General features: G+C 36.0%; 1 long non-coding RNA gene across 1 annotated transcript in view; it reads right to left on the bottom strand.

Annotated features, from left to right (window-relative positions):
• Positions 1 to 660: 660 nt before the first annotated feature.
• The window catches only part of LOC124424670, a 188,750-nt gene continuing 163,058 nt past the window's right edge, over positions 661 to 26,352 (bottom strand). The window contains exons 6-7 of the long non-coding RNA XR_006942352.1: positions 11,908 to 12,064; positions 661 to 1,259 (exon numbers count right to left, since the gene is read on the bottom strand). This is a non-coding gene — a long non-coding RNA (uncharacterized LOC124424670). The remainder of the gene's footprint in view (positions 1,260 to 11,907; positions 12,065 to 26,352) is intronic.

Below are 26,352 nucleotides of genomic sequence, written 5' to 3'. Positions count from 1 at the left end.
GACAAAGAGAGAGACAGAGAGAGAGAGAGAGAGAGAGAGAGAGAGAGAAAAAGAAAAGGAGAAAGAGAGAGGGAAAATGAGAGAGATGGAAATAGAGAGCTCGTTAGAAAGGCAAAGTGTGAATTCTAAAACACAGGAAACACTCCGGAGAGTACGAAAGAAGAGAGACGCCAAGACTCCTATCATTATCGTAGAAAGCGGAGAAACCAAGAAGACGGTAGAGCATCGTTGCCACTGAATCGCTTATCGCTAGGAACACCGATTCTCGTGGGGGTATGCAAGAGGGTGGTAAGAAGGTGCGAATGGTTAGAAGAGGGCCGATGGAAAGTCGTGAGGGGAGGAAGGCTGAAGAGAGGAAGGGTCGTTCGGGTCGCAGTAGTTTCGGTCTGGAGGTCGCAAAACTTTCCTGCGACATTCCTCGAGTAAGAAAGGAAGAGAGTTGGAAGGGTGGGGTTGCTTGATTGTAGGAGGAGGAACGAAAAGAGGTAGGTGTATAGCGAAGTATAGACGACGGAAATAAGGCGTGCAAGAGTTCTCACGATAACCACCTACCCCCTCCCCCACGCACCCACCCCTCTACCAAGCAACTTACCCCTATATATATATATATATATATATATATATATATATATATACGTTATCGCCACGGGCTGAATTTAATTCGAATAATTTGTCTCGCTGCGAATTGCAGTTCTAAGATAGAGGGAGGGAGGATTGAGAAAGAGGGTGTGGTGTGGGGGGTGGGTGGAAGGGTTGGCTTGGTTGGGAAACGTTAAAAGCGCAGTTTCGAACTAATCAGACGACGTCCAACTATCCGGTAGAAGCTCTTCTCGTTCTACACGCTATATCCACACCAACCGACCCAACCAACCATCCCTCTACCCCACCCCTACTCCCACCACCACGAATCGCATCTTCCCGTCGTCTCGTGATCCGACGAGTAGAAGGGGTGAAAGAGATCGAGGGAATTCCATCTCTGCGAGTGATTTTCGGACAACGATGCTCTTCCTACGCTCGTCCAAAATAATTGAATTAGACTGCTCCGACGATATAGTAAACGTTGGAAATGGAGTACGGGGTCGAACGGTTAGGGTTGACTCCGTTTAATTGAAACTTGCCGTATGAACCGAGGTTTTCTTCCTTTTTTTACTTCAACCCTCTGTCTTCTCTCTCCCTCTCTCTTTCTCTCTCTCTTCTCCTTTGTATCTCTTTATCTTTCTTTCTCTTTTTTCTGTATTTTTCTTCTTGCGAATGAAGATCTGGAAAAATAAGAACGAAGAGATCGTATATAATAGATAGCGATTGAAACTTCGTCTTTGTTTTATCTCTCGTCGCGTTTTACCTTTTATAATGGTGACCGAACTATATAACAGATAAAACACCATTCCCTTTCTTACTCTTTTTAAATACAGAGATACATCTATTATATAAACGGTAAATCGAACATAAATATCCATTTCCATCGAAAATACGAGCTAAAAATGTCTTTGTGTTTGAAATGAATGCCAGAGAAGAGAATTCTTTTTCTAGAAAGAAATGAAAGAAAGAAAGGTAGAAAGAAAGGGGCAGGAAGAAATAAAGAAGGACAGAAATAAAGAAAGAAAGGAGGGATTAGAAGAGGTAAAGAAAGAAAAGAGAGCTTTTTTCAGATACAACCGATATCCAGCAATTACATTTGTCTCTTTCCCTACCGTTCTCATCGCAAGCTTTTCTTCTACAGGCAATCTCACGATATCGTTCTTCTCCTATAAGCTCCTCTTACTCTCTCTCTTTCTCTCTCTCTCTCTCTCTCTCTCTCTTTTTCTCACTATAGACATTCTCACCATATTTATCATTTTTCTCCCCTCGTCTAATGTATCCGCATTAAAAACAGGGCTCGTTCTTTCTTACAAAGAAACTTCCACGAATGTCAATGCGATATTCGAAACGTGACACGTTCCCTATTTTACACTTCTCTATCTACTTATCTGCTCCTTCCCTCCCTCCCTTCCTCTGCCCCCCCCTCTCTCTCTCTCACTCTATTTATCTCTTACTTACTCACTCACGTAAATTCTTATCTCACTACTACCGTCATCCCTTCTCTTCCGTTCAGGTTTCTCTCTTAACACATACAAGCGCGCACGTGTGCACGTACTCTTTCCATATATACACATACGCACACGTACACAGAGAAAGAGAGAGATGGAGAAAGAGAGAGAGAGAGAGAGAGAGAGAGAGAGAGAGAGAGAGAGAGAGAGAGAGAGAGAGAGAGATACGTACATACACATATACGGTTATACACATATTACATATATACAAGGCAGAGCACGCCTCAAGGCGTGTACCAAGAACGGTGCAAGATTCGAACTGCCAAGCCATTCGGAACGCGCTCGCAAGCACGATAAAAAACGCCTTAAGGGAGTCGTTCGCTCATATCGTTCGTTCGCGCCTGCATTCAACGCCCGCACGGCTATCTGCCAGTGAAAAAGGAAGCTAAGGGAAGGAGAAAGAAAGAACGAAAGGGATGATAGAAGGAAGGGATGAGGGGGAACACGCTCGCGTCTTTTCCACGAAACATTAGCACGCGTCTGAAGATGAAATACGAATGCTCTTGAAAGAAAGAAGGAGAGAGACAGAGAGAGAGAGAGAGAGAGAGAGAGAGAGAGACAGAGAGAGAGAGAGACAGAGAAAGAGAAAGATAGATAGATATGTATAAGTGTACTGGGTGTTCCACTCGACTTGATCATTCACTCCCTTTTTCTTTTTCTATCTCTGCACGATCATACAATGAAATATTCGAGAAGAAGAAAGCTATCCCTTGAAAAAAAAAAAAAAGAAAAAAAAAAGAAAGAAAGAAAGAAACGAAGGAGCAAAAAAAAAAAAAAAACCATTGAGCGTATTAGTTCTCTTCGAAAGAAAATATTTTCATCATTCACGTCGTAGGTCACATTTTAACGAAGGATATAATGAAAAGTGCTAAACGATCAAGGTCAATGAAACACCCTGTATATTGTTGCTCAACCTGGGGATTTACAACGTCGGACGTGAAATTAATGTCGACAATTTTTAATCGCGCTCACGCGACGCCTTTACCCGTCTCCCTCCCTTCCATCCGCCATCTCTCACTCATATTCCCTACCCCCTTTATCCTTCTACCAACACTACTATTTTCTGTTTTCGACCAGACAAGTCGACGATATTCTCGAGATATTACCTACATTTATTTTTCGACTATTAGTTTGAGCCACGTTTAAAAATTAAAAACGGGATCGCGATTCTCTCTCTCTCTCTCTCTCTCTTTTTCTCTCTCTCTCTCTCTCTCTCTTTTTCTCTCTCTCTCTCTCTCTCTCTCTCTCTTCTTTTTTTTCCCCATATTCCTCGAAGAAAGTTTGTTTTAAGAGGGTTGGTAGTTGTAACGGCGTTGGTATAGCTTGGGGAATGGCGTCCCGACGCCACTAAATTTCTTTCTGCTTTATCTCAATTCATTTTGGCTGGTGTATGGGCGATGCAACGCCACCACGTCAACGTAATATATCAAACGTTGGAAAGGTCGCGGACGGAAGGGTTGTAGAAAGTAGAGAGGGAGGGTTGAAAGAGGACGAAGAGGGAAAGGGGAGGAGAGTTGTCGGAAGGCAGTTGCTCCGAGGCAGGAGTTACGAGTTATCCGTAACTCCTATCCTGGTAATATTTGGAAGGTGAATATGTAACGTCGGAAGAGAAGTCGAAAAGAGAGAGAGAGAGAGAGAGAAAGAGAGAGAGAGAGAGAGAGATGGATGGACGTAAATGCGTATTTTATTCAGTAGTTAACTCGCAGAAAATCCTCACATCAATTGCTACATCTAACATACGAAGTTTAATTAAATATGTAATATCTCAAAATTAACTTCTCAGATATGAAATATATGAGAGCCATTAGTACTTCATTTTAATCAATTTCATTTTGTAATGTAGAAATATAGATAACGAATTATATGGAATAACGTTAAACATTTTTAAAATCGAATAGAATACAAAATAATTTATAAATGAGATAGATTTTTGATGACCTATTTTATAATGCAAAACGGAGAGACGAAATAGTGAGAGAGAGAGAGAGGGAGAGAGGGAGAGAGAGAGAAAGAGAGAGAGAGAGAGAGACAGACAGAAAGACAGACAGATAGAGCAAACATGAAGTCACAGGAACACCAAGGTCTAATATATATATATATGTATATATAATATTATATATATGTTTATACTTACATATACATATAAATATACATATATATGTATATGTATATGTATATATACTCATCCGGGTATGTCTCACGTGCACCTGGAGGTTGAAATGTCTTTGGAAGTGAATTTTGCCGGTCCGACTAGCAACGCAAACGAGTGGATGAGCTAGTATACGCTTATACGCGCATGCTTTTATGTATAGAAGGTACGGACACGTGCAGGCCGACTCTATTTTATGAGGCTACCGGGACAAGACGAGAGTTTATTTGACTAGGGAAGAGAATTTCTCTAGCTTCCTTCGTCCCACCGTAGCCATCTTTAGAAGAGCCCTTTTTACCACTATCAACTATTCCTGACAATTGTTCCTTATAGATAACTTTCTCTCCTGAATCTTTCTTCTTGAAGAGGTATCACGAAATTAGGAGGATACCCCTTACGCTTTTCTCACCTCGTTTATACGTTTTTCAAGCGTCATCGTCGTTCATAAATAATATTTGCCTTGCAAATACATTTATAAAATATTCAAATCCTCGACAACGCTTTATAAAGTCGTGATTATTGAAAATAATTAAGGTTAATGAAATTTTCAAGGATCGAAGAATGTTTCGAGATAAGATGATTGAGAATGATAAATGATTTTGAAAAAGAAAGTCCCGATATATCTTTCAGAGTGGATATTTTATTTTTATCCGCACTTAAAAAAAAAACAAAAAAAAAATATATATATATATATATATCGAGAATTTTATCAAAAAGTTGAGATGAAAACAGTCTGATATTCTTTCGTTTCGATAAGTCGTCGGTTATAAATAAAATATATTGGGATGATCTCGTTATATAGTAGTTTTAATATTTATGAAAGAAAAACAAAGAGATACAACAGATAAGTATAATGTAAACGTAACTCGTCCATTCGTCGATACGTTTGTATATATATATATGTGTGTGTGTGTGTGTGTGTGTGTGTGTGTATGTATGCATGTATATATTGCTTCAAAATATAATCATATGATAAAAACGATGGTTAACGATTTGTAAATGGAATAAAATTAAGAAAAAAATAAAGAGAGAGAGAGAGAGAGGGAAGAGAAAAGAAAAATTTTGCAAGATATTGTCTTTTTATCATTAGTACGTCACCTCAAGTCCTATCTTCTTTTTTTCTTTAGGTAAATCGCAGTTAACTTTCTCGCACAAATTATCATTCGTTAGGACGAGAACGCAAGCTTTCGTTTCGCAGCTATCACGACATGAAATTTATGATCCAAGACGATCGTTAATCTCTTTTCTCGGCGTTCACTTCTTCCCTCCTCATTCTTCGTTCCTCCAGGCTTTCCTTATAATAAATCGAAGGCGTTCCTCGAAAAAGGAGAAGTCGAGTTGGACGAGATCCCGATGGCTTTCGTAAATATTTCTCGTCCATGCTCGTAGACCCTTCTCTACCTTTTCTTCCTCTTCTTCTTCTCTTTTCTTCTCTTCCTCTATTGTTTCTCTCTTTCTCTCTCTCTCCCTCGTTTTTTTCCTCTTTCCTCCGTCTCTTTCTTTCTCCTTTTTCATTGATATGATCTGTCTCTACGGAAAATCCTTTTCCAAACAATCCACCGAGACTCTCCCTCAAATCTTTCGATATCTCTTGTGCGAAAGCTCGCATCGCCTATGGCATCACGAAGAAGAAGAAGAAGAAAGAAAGAAGAAGAAGAAGAAGAAGGAGGAGGAGGAGGAGGAGGAGGAGGAAAGCCTCACACATATCTGACCCCCGATACTAAAAATGGAAATTTTTGGAAGAATCCGAAACTTTCATGCGTTCGCCACTTTCTAAGTGATAAAATCGGTTGCTCGCTGTTACAGCTACGGTCCTTTCTCATGAGAGAGGAGTGCGCTTCGTAAACTCTCTTCAAAAAAAAAAAAAAAAAAAGGAAAAAAAGAGAAGAAGAAGAAGAAGAAGAAACAAAAAAAAAAAGAAAAGAATTTCTTTCCTCTTCCTCGTTTTTTCCTTTTTCTTTTCCTTTCTCTTTTTCCTGTTTTTTTTCTCTCTCTCTCTCTCTCTCTCTCTCTCTCTCTCTCTCTCTTTACCACCACGTACAAATTCTACGTTTAAATTCTCTTTGTGCGTTCTCTTAACTTTACGAAAAGAATCGTCTTAATGTAAAAACGAAGAAGGAAATTTATTAGAAATTAGTGTACAAATAACTCGTCATTTTTTTTTCTGTAATTTGATTTTCTTATTCCTTTGGGAGGTGGGGCTTGGTGGGAGAGGGGGGCTTTTCTTTTTTTTCTTTTTTTTTTTTTCCCGTATAAAATATACAAACGTATAAAAAAGTAACTCAATCTATCTGTAAATTATCTGCAATATCCATATAAGAAGATGCATAAATTATGATTAGACTCATTCTGTTCGTAATTAAACGCGATCGAAAATATTAATGTCTTTTCGTTGAAAATATATTCTCGATAATTACGGATACGTATAGGTATTACAACCGTCCCCGTTTAGAGTTAACTCTCAACTACCATCACGAAGCACCACTACCACTACCATCGTCATAATCACGAACACTATCACCATCAACTGTGTAGAAGGGTCCTTTATTATATATGCGCATTTTAAGTGGCCTACTTGGAGAGATATGCGAGCACAAGTATGCAGACAGAAGCGGCGTCTGTGATTAAGGGTTAAACGGGCTCGTTTGATTTCGGCCGACTGTTTACGCTCGGTCGAGAGCGTATGGCCGAAATAGCTCTCGGTTTACGCGAGTGAGATAGAAATAGTCGGAATCGACCAAACTCCGTTCGATAATAAATGCAAGTATCACGGACATACTATACACACACACACACACACACACACGCATACATACATATATATACACATATACACACACGAAGAGACTTTACAAACATTCGTCGTCTATTTGAAAGAATATATCAAATCCTACCCTCTGAGTATCGTTCATCGACCTTTCTTTTCTCTCTCTCTCTCTCTCTCTCTCTCTCTCTCTCTCTCTCTCTCTCTCGCTCGCTCGCTCGCTCGCTCTTTTTCTCACGAGCAGTCGTTAAAAGTCGAAACGCAATATTCCTTGAGCGTACGAAAAGTTCTGACGATAAACCGCGAGAAGGTACGCCCTCGTATCTTTCGTTTACGAGCTCGGTCACAGCGTGGCCTTGATGAAATTCTGTCCCTCCCCCCACCCCTTGCTCCCCCTCCTCCTCCTTCTTCTAAGATAAATTCAAGCGGCACCTGCTTAAGAAAGATTCCTTTTCGATCTTAACTTCTTCATAGAGATTCTCTCTGCTTTTCTTCCTTTACCGAGGAGAAGCAAACAAACCATGCTTCCTTCTTCCATCCTCCCTTTTAACCCTCTTATTCTTTTTATTTTTCATTCCCCAGTCACCATCACACCGCAACCATCATTCACCTTTCCCTTCTCTTCCTTGGTGAAATTAGCGAAGCTCCGTCGAGAAGCGGAAGTCGCAGATAGCGCTGGCGGTTAATGAAATTTCCGACGTGGCTCGTGCCACCTTTGACCGCGCGTAATTAAAACTTATTCGTCCTCGGAAAGTTCTCTACTGGTGACACTCACCACCACCATCACCACCATCACCATTACCACCACCACCACTATCGCCATTATCACCACCACTATCATCACCATCACTACTACTATTACGTAGTTGCAATCATCAGTGTACCATTACTATCTTTCCCATTCTCCCTACTCCCCTCTATCTCAATGCACCAACCGGATCACCGTGATGCGTTTCCGGGTACGAGGGAAATTAATTGGTTCTATTGAGGCGAGTCATCTATTCCTCTGCCCCTTGTCTCTCTCTCTCTCTCTCTCTCTCTCTCTCTCTCTCTTTCTTTCTATATGTATATATATATATATATATATCTTTCTTCAGATAGGACTAAAGTGATGCCGTCTGCTGATGAGAGGGAACCTTCTGGAATCTCCATAATGGTCTGACTACTCGCATTTCACCGATAGGCTGCTGCTAAGAGGTTCGAACATCCACAACGAAGATAAGAAGAAGGGTGCTTCGAAATAACAAGTTCGAAGACGTAACGGCTTATGCAAGGATCTTCTTCTTTTTCTTCTTCTTCTTCTTCTTTTTTTCCTCCTCCTCATCCTCCTTCTGATTTTTGTTTTTCTCAAGGTCTTAAAGTTTTGTCCGGATTCGCGTGAAGATGAAGTTCCACGGAGCTTTTCTTTTTCGAACGGATTGGCATCAAAGAGGAATGAGATTTTTTCTTCGTCGTTGACAGATCGATCGAACAATGTCTGCGTTATATCGACGTGATATATATATATATATATATATATATATATATATATATATATATATATATATATATTGAACGAAAGAAAAGAAAAGTAAAAAAAAAAAATAAAAAAAAATACAGAACCTCGAAAAATTCGAATCAATTTGACGAAGATATTGAAAATAATTTTGTATTTGTTTCTAGTAATAGTGTCATTTTAACGACGCGTTTACGAAGTCCTCGAAAGAAAACGAAATGTCGAAATGTTTTGATCGAAATCGAATCTAAGATTTTTTCCGAGAGAAAGAAGGGAAGAACTAAAAAAGGAAAGAAAAGAAAATAAAGAACGAAAAAGAGAGAGAGAGAGAGAGAGAGAGAAACAAGACAAAATTCGTTACTATTACGAGAAATCGATTATGGCCAATTAAAGTTTAACAAAACGATCAAAGTCCTTTTAAGACATTTAACAAGGGAAAAAATCAAAAACGAAAAGGAAAGGAAAAAAGAAAAGGGGAATAAGAAAAACACAGTGGTGGGGTGGGGAGGGGGTGGGTGGGTGGAAAATTAAAATGAAAAAGAAGAAGTTCACGTTTTACTTTCTCTCTTGGGGAAAAATAAAATGTTATTCGCTCGTAATTGATAAAGGTCGAGCCAATGGCCAATCTAAACGATATTCTCTCTATTTCGTGCAAGTAACACAGAAGTAATACTCCTATCCGACGTGACGTAAACTGCCAAACTACAAGTAGTACAACCCGTAATTAAGTAGCAGCTACGTGGGATTTGGTGAGTTCAGGGATGAGGTGGGGGGATGGGAGGGGGTAGAGTGGAGAGAAGGGAAACCTTTACTAGGCACATCCATTTCCGCTTGCGGAGGCTGTCACTTTGCTTGGACACGTGTGTCACGTACGTACGACTAAACAGTCAGCCACTGGCACGGTATGAACAAACGCTTATCACACCAGTGCCACCACCGTCTCTCGTTCTAGGTTGCCTCGTTCGGAGTAAGGGGTTGTGCGTGGAATGTAATTCGGTGCTTGCTTGTTACTCGCCCTCCATCCATCCATCCCTCCCACCCTTCCTCAACTATCCCCTTCTTCCCGGCTGCTATGGTCCTTCTCAGTAGTTAGAGACTACGCTTGGTCAGACAGACAGACCACCTTTCGGACAGGATCTATAAAGCCATCGCTATAAATTATTGTCCCCCCAACAGGATAAACGACGAACACGCTCATGATGATGATGATAATAATAATAATAATAATAATAATAATATTTTATATGTAATATACCTCTACGTGTTACATCCACGTGTTATATCAGTGAATAATAATCAAATATTATATTAACGTAAGAACAATGGGATAGATATTTAAATGTAAAAATACATTTTTACATTTTATTCCCATGTATTTCCTATAGAAAATATTGAATGTGATTAAACGTCAATCGTTTCAAAAAGATCATTTTTGAAATTAACGACGACGATGGGGAAAAGAGAGGACTGATGAGGGACTGGGTGGTGGGGGGTGGGGGCAGGAGGAAAGAACAAAAGAAAAAAAGAAATATGGAAGAAAACCTGGTACTTTCTCGTACGAACTTCCATTTCATTTCGTTACGAGTCCGGTTAAAAATGCGGAACAAAACGTGAACGTAGTCGAGGATGGACCGACCGACCGTTTCTTCTTCATGGTGAGATTCAATCTCATTTGCATGGTTCTCTTTAAAAAAAAAAAAAACAAAGAAAACAAAAAAAAGGAAAGAAAAAAAAACAAGAAAAAAAGAGAAGGAAAAACAAAAGGAAGAAACGAAAAAGGGAGAAGGGAAAAGGATAGAAAAGAAAAAGAAAAAGAAGAAAAGTAGAGAGAGAGAAGAGAGAGAGAGAGAGAGAGAGAGAGAGAGAAAGGATAAAAGAGGAAAAGAATGTTCGCTTTCGTGGCATGGATTTACTTTTACGCTGGTGTATCCAGCGCCGTTCGAGGAAGCACGGCTCGACCCTTAAGTACCACCCTTAACTACGATCCAGAAGCACTCTACGACGTAGGATAGAAAAGAAAGAAAGAGAGAGAGAGAGAGATAGAGAGAGAATAAGAAAGAAAGAGGAAACGGTAGAAAGAGAGATTCTTGTGGACGAGTTCTGAAGGACGAATGAAAAATGGAATTGCAAACGAGGAAGAAAAGCGACGTTCGGTTACCGTCGTTCTTTCGGTTTCTACGACGAATATCAAGAGAATAAGAGACAGCAAGAAAGAAAAAGAGTAAGAGAAGGATATATATATATATATATATATATATATATATATATATATATAGTGAAAGAGGGGCAGGAATGAAGGGATGCAGGAGAGAGTGGAAATAGAGAAGGCGTACTTTTGTTCGTGTACCTGGTTTGCACCGACGAGGCGTCGCACGGCCGTTCTCTCTATGCTAAAATCCCGGCCATAATTGTTATGCAAACCGACCGCTGAATAATGCAGCGCGCGAAATTCATACGTGGCGCGCGAGCTAGCCTTGCCGCTTTACTTTCAGCCAGGCGCAGTTATCTCTCTCTTTTTCTCTCTCTTTCTCTCTCTTTCTTTCTCTCTCTCTTTCTCTCTCTTCGTACTAGCGGACGAACGAGGCCGTATCAAATAATTTTAGAGTCTGTTTTAATAATTAATAAAGCACTCCTTCTTTCTCTCTCTTTTTATTTCTCTCCCTCTCTCTCTCTCTCTCTCTCTCTCTCTTTTTCTCTCTCTCTCTTTCACTCTCTCACTCTCCTTTCGTGTTCGCTCGCGTTGTTGCTTCCGAAAGCTTGACTCCTGAGCCATACACCAGCAGGGTGAGTCAGCAGCCTGGAACGATATGGCACAATGATATTTTTCCTGAATGGAAAATATCAGAACGCATCTGCCTGTATATATAATATATATATATATAATATATATATATATATGTATGTACGTGTGTGTTTATATATATATATATATATATATATATATATATATATAAAACTCTTCCTCCCATATTTTTTGTCTCTTTCTTTTTCTTTAGTTTGAACGAACGTATTCCTCCCCCTCCCCCTTCCCCCTAACACCCATCCCCCCGCATCTCGCCAGCGGCAAGTGATATCTAAATAGAATAAAAGCGAAAATTATTCAGCCCCTTTTTGCGAATGCGGAATAAATCGAGCTATTCTTTGAATATCATCCCTCTCTCTCACCATCTATTCCTTCCATGCTCTCTCCGACGGTCGTCCCAAACACAGATAGAATTATCGTTTTACCAGTGATGACACGCCGGTAATCGAATTTTTGCAAATTCGTTTTGCACGCTCGCTGAATAATTCTCTCTCTGTCTCTCTCTCTCTCTCTCTCTCTCTCTCTCTCCCTGTCTGTCTTTCTATATGCGTGTAGTTATTTTTCTTGCGGCGTACGCTAATTGGAGAATCATTTTTGTTCAGAGATTACCTGACTCGTGTATATAACGAGCTCGATGGTTATCCTACTACTGAGAGGAGGGAAAAAAGCTCGTGGGTGCTTTTCGTGCTTGGGAAATCCGATCGGCCAAGCTTTTTCTTCTTCGCTGATAAGAAAAGTTAATCGCCTTGGTTGCACGTAACCGTTCCTGTAAACGAGAAAGAGAAAGAGTGAGTGAATGAGTGTGTGTGTGTGTGTGTGTGTGTATCTGTGTGAGAGAGAGAAAGAGAGAAAGAGAGAAAGAGGAAAGTATATGATATTTTTCTTTATCCAGTAGACCAAATGATACTGGATGGACAAATATCGAACGGCGCAATGAATTCGTAAACGTTAATATGGCTGACTTGATGTATCATTTTCTCTCTCTCTCTCTCTCTCTCTTTCTCTATTCCTCTCTTTATATATATATATATATATAAAGTTGTGTCAGCTATATTTCGAAATAGCTATACGCGTTACAAGCGACCTCCTTTCATATTCCAAATATACCTACATATGTATTTACCTACGTACATTTCATATATGTGGATAGGGGATGGCGAAAGCGAAAACCATTCGACCGATACATTCGCTTTATTTTTACTCGTGTCCGTTGGACATTTGATAAATATTTGATATTTAGCTCGGAATAAACCGAAACACGGCTCGGTGTATTCTACGTGACGCGATTTCACAGTCCTAACCATGAAAATATAATTTAGGATGTCGGCCATTGATCTTGTTTTCCTTTATTTCTAGATCTATTTATCCCGAGATATAACATTTCAAAGAAGAAAATACATATTTTTCTACACATATATATATATATATGTATATATATATATATATGAAATTAAAAATGAAATTGTTCTTTTAATTTCTATATTTTATTCTTATCGGATAATAATTTGAATATAATATTTGCAAATTTTTTAGATCAATCAATGTCGATTACGAGACGTTATTTAAACGAGAAGAAAGAACGGGGGAGGAAAAAACAAAAAGGAAAAAAAAAAGAAAAAAAAGAAAAAAGAAAAGAAAAAGAAAATGGGGGAAAAAAAAGAAGAGCTTTGTTGGTTGATTATCAGTATGAAGTTTCATAGTTAATTAATTAAATGCAATAGATATTATCGATATTACAGTTTCATATTCAATAATCGCGATTTGAATTTCTGCGCTTGGTTTTTCCCCAAGTGAAAGAAAATCATATTCCGTACGATTTTAAATATAAAAAAAAAAAAGAAAAAAAAAAAAATAAAAAAGAAAAAAAAAAGGGAGAAAGACATAATGTAGCTGCCGTTACGCGAAATTCCATGAAATTTATATAATTTTCCGATTGCCATCGGCCTTCGCGTATTTTCCATCGATCCACAGACAGACAGATAGACAGAGAGCGAGAGAGAGAGAGAAAGAGAGAGAGAGAGAGAATGAATCGTTCGATATCCGATACAGGAATTTATCGATTGGTTTTTATAAAACCAACAAAAAGTCTTATCGTCTTTCATGTTTCTCTTGTTATCGACTAATATTTTACTAATTACTAATATATCAATTTTCTTCTTTCTCTATCTCTTTGTTTCTCTCTCTCTCTCTCTCTCTCTCTCTCTGTTTTTCTCTCCTTCAAAAGTGCATTATATCGTTAATGCATTCAATTAATTTCAATAGTATCAGATAAAAGGAAATATCACGATGTTTATCTTACTTTATCGAACTCGAGGGAAGCGTCTCGTTTCGTGTTTGCTCTCGAAATCGTTTTTACGATTTTACAATCGTAAAATGCAAACGGCGTACTTTCGTTTGAAAAGAAAGAGAAGAAAAGAGATAAACGGATATCGAAGAAGAGTCTTTCTCTTTCTTTCTTTCCTTCTTTGTCTCTCTCTCTCTCCCTCTCTCTCTTTCTCACTCTCATTCTTTCTCTTTCCTTCTTTCTTTCTACTTCGAGCTGTGGAACGTAACGAGAAAAAAAAAAAAAGTAGAAATCCGATTATAAGAGAGAAAACGTCCTCCAGGCGTAAAGAGGCGAATCCTCCGTTAGCCTTTCTTAGTATCCTCTCCCCTCCCAACGAAAACCTGTTGACCGTTAAAACCCTGAAAATCACGAACCCCAAACCATTTCGACCTTTTAAGATACGTTCGCCTTGCGAACGACCTTTCACCATTTTGCACAGATTTTAAAATGAGAAATATTTCGCAAAAAGTTTTTTCCATGTATTGTTGTACCTCCGATAATGATAATAATAATAATAATAATGATAATAATAATAATAATAATAATAATAATAATAATAATAATAATAAAAGTAATAATACAAAAAAAAAAAAAAGAAAAAAGAGGAAAGAAAAGAAAACATTAGAAAGAGAAAAATAAAAAGAAAGAAAGAGGATGGATTATAAAAAACAACTTTTATATTATACATTGTACGTTTAAAAATCTCGATGCATAGGGCGGTCGTGGCGTCAATTTCGTTTTAATCGATCAACACGAATATTAAATTTTTTAACTTTTATCTCTAGGTAACTCCTCCGATGAAATTCTCTATAAAATGGAGAGGCGAATTAAAATCAGAACAGCTTATATATATATATATATATATATATATATATATATATATATATATATATTTAAATCGATTTTTGAGATGTATTAAATATAAAAACTTTGGAAAATAAAAAAAAAAGAAAAAAACAAAAAAAAAGGAAGAAGGTATTTGAATTAAAGTAAATGTTATACCCAACTAATTACATTTAATTGTAATTATGATGCTTTTTAAAAGTTTTACATACACATACGTATACATACAAACATACACACACACACACACACACACACACACACACACACATGTATATATTACATATGTGTATAACTATAACGTTCGACAAATCAAGTTATTCCACCTATCACAAAGGCCGAGGATATAGAGATGGCTGACTCGGTTATTCGATTAAAATATCGTTCGTGAAAATCGCCGCTCGTTTCCGATCGTTCGACCAAAAATTTACTGGCGGCTAGAAGCGAAAACGTATGCGCTATGCAGCCGATGCTATATTCTCTCTCTCTCTCTCTCTCTCTCTCTCTCTCTCTCTCTTTCACTCTCTCTTTATCTCTTTCTCTTTCTCTTTGCTGCGCTGTGAATGCATCGGGCGTAAATTGTGCGTGATTTATCTGCTGTTTTGCGCAAAAGGTGTTCACGAAAATTGAAAAGCTTCATTGTTGTATAACCGCTGCTGCTGCTGCTACTGCTGCTACTGCTATTGCTGCTACTGCTGCTACTGCTGCTGCTATTGCAACTGTTTCCCGAATGAGCTCGCGTATAAATATCTCGAATCGTATCACTTACTGTCATTTTCCTCAACGAAAAGATAACAATTCATTATCTATCAGGATAATGATAAAGTTATCTTAAGAATCTTATAAAATTTTCATTTGTTCTCGTTATTAAGTTAAATGCTTTGATTTCAATCTCAAAGATTTGCAGTTTTATTTCATTCATTGTTACCGGCGTTGGATACATTAGAAGCTTTCAGAGAAAATTAGAGAACTTTTCTTACATGAACTGACAGCTCAAGTTGGATAACATCTCTCTCTCTCTCTCTCTCTCTCTCTCTCTTTTTCTCTTCCTTACTCTTTTCCTTACATTTATAGCTTGCAAGCTTTCAGCCACAATTAAAAATAAAATGTGACTGTTCAAATTTCTTCGAATAATCAAAAGAACGTTATTTTTTTGATTGATTGTCACTTCTTAAATCTTATAAATCAATTCAATGTAAATTAAATAAAAACGATCAAGTTCAATAATTCTTTGATGATACATAATTAAAAAATGAAATATAATATGTTATCAAAATATATTTTACATACGTATTCATTACAATAATAAATAGTTACATTTTGTATGAAGATAAATATGTAATACATCTGTAATCTGTATAACATGTAACATATATAATATACGTCTGTTAAATAAGTATCTAACAATGAGTTAACGTGCGTTAATAATTCTATTGTTTGTTCGATACAACGTTATTATGAATGATTTATTCGAATACGCGAAACGTAAAATCTCATATTACGTTAAACACTTTATATCTCGATAGCTTTTCTTTTTCAGTGATTGAAGATATGAGAACAAATGACTGTAACAACTTTTAAAACGACCCTTGTAATTAGACGGCGCGTTTTAGCCGTTCGTGCTTTATTCGGACTTCGAATGCGCATAAACGAGAATAATGCCATGCCCTGAAGCTGAAAGAGAGAGAGAGAGAGAGAGAGAGAGAGAGAGAGAGAGAGAGAGTTAGAGAGAGACAAGGCGTGGACTGAAATTTAATTTGCAATTAATTCTACGGACGTGTTTATTCTTAATTAACTTCGATTGTGCGGCTGACATTGTAATCGGTGAACGTGATATCGAAAAAGTAAGTGAGAGAGAAAGAGAAAGAGAAAGAGAGAGAGAGAGAGAGAGAGAGAGAGAGAGAGAAAAGAGGATTGATAGAGCTTTCGCTCATACTTCGTTGAATACCACTTTATTGTACGTTTCATATTACTTCGATATTAATTTTCAATTGCAATCAGTATCTACAAACTGAAAATACGAACTGACACGCATTGATATTATAAAAGTTTGATTGCAATACTTGTTTCGCTTTTCGAAAACGAGCAACGAAAACGGAAGTTGTTTCTACGTGCACGTTCATCTACGAATTTATACTTGTACATGCATGCGTGTGCATATATATATATATATATATATATATATATATATATATATATAAACCATTTGGAAACTTTTGAAAAGCTCTAAAAGCCGATCGGCAGGACAGCATTAATTTGATGTCACTACGTTCGATATCTCGTTCACGAAAAGCACAACATAGCTAACTAATAGATCTCTTGAAATGACGCGTGACTCTCTATATATACATAAAATAAATAAATAAATAAATAAAGTGAAAGAGAGAAAAAAAAAGACAAACTTGCGCCTACGAACGATTTCCATATAACCATGCATACAATCGTGTATATATATATACATACATATTGTACACATATATATATATATATATATTATAGATTTAACTATTTATGAGCGTCATTAAAAGGTAAATAATGTAAGCTTTGATTTAACGATAAAAACTTCAAATTCTAATAAAATCTGATTCCATCGTTCTGTCTCGTTTATTCTTCTTTTTCTCTTTATTTTTGTTTTCTTCTTTATTTATCTCTACGTTCTGTGCCAAATATAACATCAGAGATATCTATTTTGACTGTTAATCGATATTTATTTATTTATTTATTTATTTATTTATTTATTTATTTGTTTGTCTCTACGACGATAAAATAATTATTTCCAAACGAAAAAAAAAGGAAGAAAAAAAAAAAATAAAAAACAATCGATAATAAAAGATATCTGCATTAATTCGATCTATCGAAATTTTCGTTAGATCGATGTATTCTAATTATCCAATGAAATTTGCTCGAAGACGCTAGAGCTCGCTCGAGTTTTATCAGAAACCCGAAACTAATTAACTCGGTGCACCGCTTTACGCCACATTATTGTTATTATTTATTTATTATCATTATTATCGTTATTATCGTTATTATCATTATTATCATTATTATTGTTATTATTGTTATTATTCGAAACTCTGTGAGATTACTTCGCCAGATAGTATCGATATTACGAATGCTACTGTGGTTCTCTTACTACTTTCGTCATCCTTTTTCTTTCCTTTCGATGAGAAAGAGGAGGCAGAGACTTTCACGAAGTAATACAAAAAGATTCCAATCTTCTTCCGAAGGATTCAGAGATATTGCTCCGCATCGCTTTTCCAACGAAGCTTTTCCTTCTCTCTCTTTCTTTCTCTCTCTCTCTCCCTCTCTCTGTCTGTCTCTCTCTCTTTCCCTCTCTTTCTCTCTCTCTCTCTCTCTCTTTCTATTTATCTCTTTCTCTTTTGAGCTTGATCTTTCTCCGCAAAACGTAACATAGTTGAAGTATTTGAGAATAATACATAGATCGATCTACTTATACTCTTATTTCTGATACATCAAAGACAAATAATACACATATACTTCGAAAGGTTCATATATATATATATATATATATATATATATATATATATATATATATGTATATAAATATAAAGTTATTGTTTGTAATTTATAAATACACACACGTAAGTTTAATAATTATATGAAATAGAAAGAAAAAAGATATTCGATGTAATATTACCATATATATATTTACGTGAACTATGATTTTTTTTTTATCTTATTTCGTGAAGGTATGAAAGAGAGGGAAAAAAAGAAAAGAAAATAAATCTCTATGGAAATCTTTATCATATTAAAAATTTCGATGATTCTATATCAGATACATCGAAATAATCGCTCTTTTCCCTCGTCATTGACACATTTCTCTAATTGGAATTTCATTAATTATCTGAAATGTAAACAAATGAGAAAAAAGAAAAAAGAAAAAAAAAAAAAAAGAAAAAGACAACAAACACGGATACATCGTACATACGTACGCTGAATGAAGAAAACATTTCTCTTATTCACTATCTGATTTTATTTTGTTATATCGTTGTATAAATACATGCGTAAATTCGTTTAAAGATTAAATTGTGATATACTATGTATAGAAAACTTTTGACGTGTTCTTCTCGTTGATCTTTTTATTCTCTCTAAAGATTTTCTCTTTGTATTTTCTTTTTTTCTCACTTACATTATACACGAAATTGCGAAAAATTGGAAATAGATATTTTTAGAACCTCCTATCGATGAGAATCAACAAGAGTCAAAGTCGAACCTTGAAGGATAAATATGTGAACGAGGAAGAGATAGATACAGAGAGACAGAGAGAGAGAGAGAGAGAGAGAGAGAGAGAGAGAGAGAGAGAGAGAGAGAGAGAGAGTAAATCCTCAACGAATTGCCCGAGGTGTTGATTGCCAAGATACTGAGAGACTTCTGTTGACACTCTGAGGCGTAATTAGGACGTAGGATATCCTATTAACAACTTCCACAGTTCATACCCCAGAGGTGAGACGCATTAACGAACGAAACGATGCGGTCAAGTAATCGATATGAGTCTGCTAAAACGTCGACCTTTACCCTTTCACGATAGGTATATATATATATATATATATATATATATATATATATATATATATATATATTATACACGTTTATTCAGAATTACTCTAACTAATGCACAGATACCGATTAACGATGAACGACAAAGCTTTCAATCTGATATTCGACCATCTTCTATACATTTATATTTTGTTAATTAATTACGAGCTTTCTCATTATCCTTAATTGCGAACAAGCTATTTTTAACGCACACGCACACACGCACACACACATATATATATATTACTAAGTAATTATTAATTAACTACTATTACGTACCATTAGATAACGAGAGACCATTTGTAAAGAAATATTTCGAAATTTTTCCAAAAGGTATGTACCTACTATTACTCAATGTCACGACATAGAAAAAAAAATATTTTCATGCTTGTACCTACGTACTACGATATATATATATATATATATATATATATCCTTTTCGAACTCTCGCGAAATTCGAAAGTGTACTTTATTCAAGTTTGTTCCAACACCACGTAGAAGGATCGACCAAATTTTGCGTTTCTGTCTCGAACGATAATTCTACGGCAGGTGGGTTCTTCTCGTCCTCGTAACTATACCTAACGTGCATAATAACTTTGCATTACAACGATCGGAAAGATTTGCATCGTTCGATGGTTCCCGATCGAACCTTCAAAAAATTTCTATCGAAATAAAATCGTATGTTTGCGGAGAACATAAAAATTTCTTATGATACCTCTTACGAATAAAATCGTAAAACTTTTTCCAAAAGCAAAGTCCCCCGCGTCTTTACCGAACTATTTTTCCTTTTCTTTTATTTTCTTTTATTTTTTTATTTTTTTTTGTTTTTCTTTTATTTTTTCCTCATTTTATTTCTTCCGTTTCTTTCTTCTTTCCTTTTACTTCTTTTTTTCTTCCTTCTATATTTCTTTCTTTCTTTCTTTTTTTTTTCTCCTCCTCTCTTTCTTTTTTCTATCGTTCCGTACGTTGGAATTTTTACGATCATATGAAAATCGATAAAATTTTTTTTTGTAGGAACGATGCTAGCGAGAACATAAGATTATCGGCGATCATATACAATGTAAAATGGAAAAATTCCTATCAGATTTTTTGGAAAATTTACGATTGCAAATATTAGCCGTTGGAAGCTATCCTATCTCTCTCTCTCTCTAGAAAATTTAACATCGTATATTGAGAATATCAAATTATATTCTGTTTCAAAATTGTTAATTATCTCTCTTGTATCGATTGAATTCGATACGTTATTTATATATTCAATAATAAATATATTTATTATATAATACATACACATGCCGAGATCTTTCGAACTCACACAAATAAAAAGGGTACACGTATAGAGGCATTATAATACCACATCGTTATGTGCGGTCTTTGGCTTGGGTTCTTCCTTCGGTTATTATGCAATTTTCCTAAATGAAATTTTAGCCAAATTCCTTCGCCGTTTGATACTCACCGCGGCACGTTCATCCTGTTCTCGTTGCTATTAAAGAGATCCCCACCCTTTTGTCTAACAGATCGTGATTTGTGCGATAATAAACGTCCGGTTTTACGGGCAACCATGGAATATAAATTTCATCTTCTCTACGTTCTATTCTCTCGATTACTCTCTCTCTCTCTCTCTCTCTCTCTCTCTCTATCTCTATTTCTCTCTCACTTACTCTATCGTTGACTCACATAGCTTTCAAGTTTCCCTTTTCCAACGTAGAACGAAGGATGAGCATGGATTTATACGTAGAGGGTGATGGATTCGTTTACTTATTTCTTTTTTCTATTTCTTTCTTTCTTTCCATCTTCTTCTCTTCTTTTCTCTCTTTCTCACTCTTATACATACTCTCTCTCTCTCTCTCTCTCTCTCTCTCTCTCTCTCTCTCTATCTCTCTCTCCTTTTTTTTTTCTTCATTTATTCGAATATACATATGCCAAACATACACATATCTACACGCATACTCGTGAGACATTTACTTGTAGGAGATATGCGTAGGAGTTAGCAGTCACTGGCGATATACAGTCTGTACGTTGTATGTAAGGTATAATGGCAGCGACAGCTTGTCGATAGAATATCCCGATGGCTTGATACATTGCCCCGGCATTATTGCCCATTATATATTATTCCGGCGCTTGGCTAAGATCGATGAAGCACGTCAACTTCGAAATATCCCTTCACCTAACTCACCTATACTTCTCACTTCCTTCCCATTCCTCTAAACCTCCATCCCCTCCATCTATCCCTATATCGCCTCCTCCGCCCAACCTCCCCACCCCATTGGTATACTTATCGATAATTTTTTCCGGACGATTTTCTAATCTCGTTTTTTTCTTTTCTTTTTTTTCTTTTCTTTTTTTTCTATGCATTGAAATTGTCAAATGATTTTTCGTCATCATTAAAATCATTAGGAAGGAATAATTTTTTGGAGATGTGAGAGAGAGAGAGAGAGAGAGAGAGAGAGAGAGAGAAAAGAAAAAAAAATGAAGGATAATAATATAAATTATTATACGGTAATATTTCCGGAAAGATTTCTATGATAGTATTGTAGAATAAAAAGTTTTAATATAAAAATGAAAAATATTTCGCAAAACATTTAACATTTCTTTTTTTTTTTGTTAAATTTAAATCTTCGTCATGCGCGTACGTAAGTACACGTTATCGACTATCCCGTTTGACTATCACTATCGCGATCACGAATGCGACGAAGCAAAGAAGATACTCCGAACAATTCCCCTCCGTACTTTCCCCCTTTCTCCTCACTTCATCCTTCCTCCCATCCATGTTGATGTGTCTTTGCAACGTTCCCTCTTGTAACCTAACACTGTGTTTGCTCGCCTAATTGGTATTCTTACTTTCTCGAGGCGAACGTTGAGCGGGCTCATGCATATATTCCGTGGGTAACCAGAAACACTACTGGCAACCCTTACCGAAGGGTGGAACAACTACGACTGGTGTTAACCTTTGAACCCGCTTTCATCGCGTTTTTATTATTCTTTTTACGATACTTTCGAACAAACAAACAAAATCTTCTCTTCGTTTTATTTATCTTCTTCTTCTTCTTCTTCTTCTTATTATTATTATTATTATTAATGTTTCTTCTATGTACCCTTTTAATTGTCTAAGTACGTTCAGTACTAAGGGTAAATAGACATGTCAAGTTATTAAAATTTATTTCTTTAATTACCAAAAGAGCCCTCGCTGATAACCAACGACCTTTGATTATTCTCAAGAGTTTTACGAGGGGTGGATGGGGGGTGGTACGGAGCATGGAGAAAGAGAGAAAAAAAAAATATGATACTCTTTAATATTTCGTTCTTTTTTCCTCTTTTCTTTTTCTCTCTCTCATTTTTTTTTTCTTTTTTTTTTTTTCGTACTCTCGGCAAAGCGTTTAATTGCTACGAGCAATTAACTCCGTTTCTCTTTCTCTTGGTTGAGAAAGAACATCGGGTAACGATAATGATCATTTTCCGATGGAAAAAAAAAAAGGAGAATAATGAAAGAAAAAAATCATACACACACACGCGCGGAGATCTTTTTTCTTTTTTTTTCTTTTTTTTTTTTTTGGTATGATACTTTAGAAGATGATTCGTACGTTCGTAAAGACGATTACATTATCTTCGTTGGTAAATTTATAATTTGTAAGATGAAGTAAAGAGGAGATAGAATAAGACGTGAGAAAAATCTTAAGAACGTATGCTCCTACCATAAAATAAAGAGAGAGATAGGAAGAGAGAGAGAGAGAGAGAGAGAGAGAGATAGAGATAGAGACAGAGATGGAGAGACAGAGAGTAAAACCAGATGTTAGATAGTACTGCTCACGTGGAAAGTATGTACTTCGTAAAAACGTATCACGAATGAATGTTACGTAGCTGCTAGCTAGACGAATGAAGATTGTGTGTGTTTTTTTCCTTTTTTCTTTATTTCTTTTATTTCTTTTTCTTTTTTTCTTTTTCTTTCCAAGGCACTCTACCCTCTCTATCTTCTCTCTCTCTCTCTCTAGAGAAAGAGAGAAATTCTTAGAAACGTACACAATTTCTATCCTATCGTGGAATAACGAAGACAACCAAGACGAAAAGTTTTTCCATACTGCATCGATAATTTTAACGAAAATACAATTATATTATATCATATCATTTTAAAAATCGAAATTAATATTTCCAATTATATCTATAATCTCATATTATTAATTTTCATTTTCTTACGTTCTTTTTGATAATAAATTAACGCGTGTCCACTTAATTATTTTAATTTTCATAATAATAAAAGAAAATATCAAGGACCGGTTGAACGAGTACGGGTCAACGGGTAGATAATGACTGGAGTGTAGACTAATTACAGCATGTTAATTAACATCGTTCTAATGCGTACGCCAATTACGTGAAACAGTAGCGTACAACGTCAGGCCAGCAGTACCGCGCCGTTTTCTACGTCAGGAGTGCGTTTAATTAACGTTGCGTAGGTAATAAAGCGAATAACGTAATAAATGACAGAGCGAACGAATGAGTCTACGAGAGAGAGAGAGATAGATAGAGAGAGAGAGAGAGAGAGAGAGAGGAATAGAGAGACAGAGAGACAGAGAGAGAGAGAGAGAGAGAAAGAGACAGAGTTATCGGTTAATCAAAATCAAAGTTCGTCTTTGAAAGTTTTCGAACTTTCGTCGTCCGTCCATTCGTAGATCTCTCAGCGGAAAATCATAAAACGAGGCCTCCTCTTAACGATCTCAGTACCTCTATCACCATCTCACGAAGAGTCTTTCGAACAAGTAAACTGTCTCAGTGCTCTTAAAACATAATATATCACCGATGCGAAACTTAACTGAGAAATTTCAATTCATTAATCTTCGGAGTTTCTACAAGACGAACCTTCAGTCTCGTACGATTTTCTCCTGCTGTTAGCATAGTATATACACTATCTATTATTATACCTTTTTAAGAACAAACGTAAACTTATTCTCTTTCTCTCTCTCTCTCTCTCTCTCTCTCTTTCTCTTTTTATCTCTCTTTATCTCTATCTCTATATCTATCATTCGATCTTATACGGCCTAAATTGTAATCAAGTAAGCCGTATTAAACGTTCGTTTAAACGTTAAATCGTCGCTTTCATTTCGCGTATCTCATCTATAGTACTTAGATACTATACTCGGTAATAAAATGTCGACTCTTTCTTCTCAATTCTCTTTACCCTTTCTTCTATTATATCTCCTCCTCTCCTCCTACTCCTCCTCCTCCTCCTTCTTCTTCTTCTTCTTCTTCTTCTTCTTCTTCTTCTATTCCTTCAAATGGAGGAGAGAGAGAGAGAGAGAGAGAGACTTAGTCTCAAGAATGGCCTTAACTTTAGGTCGAACAAATTCCCTACGGGCTAAATTCTCTCTCACTCTTTACTTCCCTCCTTTTCTTTTCTTTCGATCTATCTATCTATCTATCTATCTATCTATCTATCTATCTATCTATCTGTCTTTCTCCCTCTTTCTCTTTCTTTAACACACACACACACACATATATATATATATATATGTATACACTACTCCTTTCTATCATTCCTTTTCACCGGCACCACTTTTACTCTAGCTCGAAATGAACCTACAGACATCGCTTCTTTTTACGATCTCCTAGCACGCCCTTCTGCTTCCTTCATACACAGCCAGTACTATCTCCTCCCCTCTTATTTCTCTCTCTCTCTCTCTCTCTCTCTCTCTCTCTCTCTCTCACTTTCTATCCTTTTCATCACCCCCTGCCGTGTACGATATTGCAGCACGTCGAATTGCTTTCGAGCGGAAAGATGGTTAAGAATGCGAATAGGAAAGCTCTCCGACGAGCACGACGACAACGACGCCGACGGAAATTAATTTTCATCCTTCAAGGACGGACGCTCGTCTCCGGGCAATACACACACACACACACACACACACACACTAACAAGCTTACGTACACAGATATCTACATACACACACACACACGCACGCATACACATATATATATATATATATACACAGATATAGAGGAATACATTCCAAGTTATATACACTTATACTAGTCTCTATTCTATCGAGAAAGTATTCTTGTGTAGGAAAGGAAACGAACGTGGCTTTCGGGAAATACTTATACATACATATATACATACGCAAATACATATACATCCATGTATATATATATATATATGTATGTATGTATGTATGTATGTATGTATGTATGTATGTATGTATATATGCATGTATCTATGTGTTTATATATGTATTTATGTAAATATATAGATATACGTACTTATGTTGTACTCACATACAAACTTCGATTACGAATTCCTTCTTTACTTGCAATCACCGTCCTGACACGAGCTTTCCAAAGGGTTTGTAATGTATTTCCTTCGATAGTATAGCAGGTAGAAACTTCTTTTATGCGTCTCCGCACGTCTTTCCCGGCACTAACTCCTACTCCCTCCCCCTACCCTCAATCACGCCTCCATACATCTCTTTCTATCCACGTGCTTTCATGTGAATCTTCTTTTTCTTCTTTCTTTCTTTTCTCTTCTTCTTTTCTTTTCTTTTTGTTTTCAATTTTTTTTTTTTTCACGAAAGCGAAAAGAAATTAATAGGACGAATAATAATCATCGAAGGAATATATATATATATATATATATATATATATATATATATATATATGTTTTCATTTACGTCAAATAAAGAAAGAAATGGAATTAAGATTGTACGTAATAATTATTGAATGAAGTTAAATATTTATTGTATGCCCAAATTATTAATTCGATAATATATATTTGCGTATTTGCATTGTTGTTTACGATGTTATTAGAATAAAATTTATATTTAATGCAAATAATATCGAATGTCTGTATTACGAGGATGTTATTTCAACAATATTATTGTATGTATAAATAAATATGTATACATTGGTTTATAATTTTTTTTTCTTTTTTTTTCTTTTTCTTTACGAATTTATAATTTACATTTGTAATCAATCGATTATAAATCAGTGTTTATCTTTAATTTAATTATTATAAATTGAATAAATTACGTTCGCATTTAATTTATATTTTGTTCATACGCAATTAATATTTATTTATATTTTTTTTTTCGTATTCTATATCTATATCTTTTTTTTTTTTTTTTTAATCTATATTAAATTAATTTATATTTAGAGTATTTTATATTGTAATAATATATTGTAATTAACAAGCTATATATTAATAATTTGAAACAATTAATTTTCAACAAGTGATACGTTAGAATCAAAAAGTTTGATAAGTCAGCTTCGACGATTACAATGTTCACTGGACGAAAGAACATAAGCGACTGAAGAGCATCATAGCTAGTGCGAGGTCGTCTCGAGGT

The sequence above is a fragment of the Vespa crabro genome, chromosome 1 (assembly GCF_910589235.1).
Source record: "Vespa crabro chromosome 1, iyVesCrab1.2, whole genome shotgun sequence".
Classification (NCBI taxonomy): Eukaryota; Metazoa; Arthropoda; class Insecta; order Hymenoptera; family Vespidae; genus Vespa; species Vespa crabro.
The sequence above is the reverse complement of the archived record's forward strand: the minus strand, read 5'-3'. Positions and strand labels throughout refer to the sequence as shown.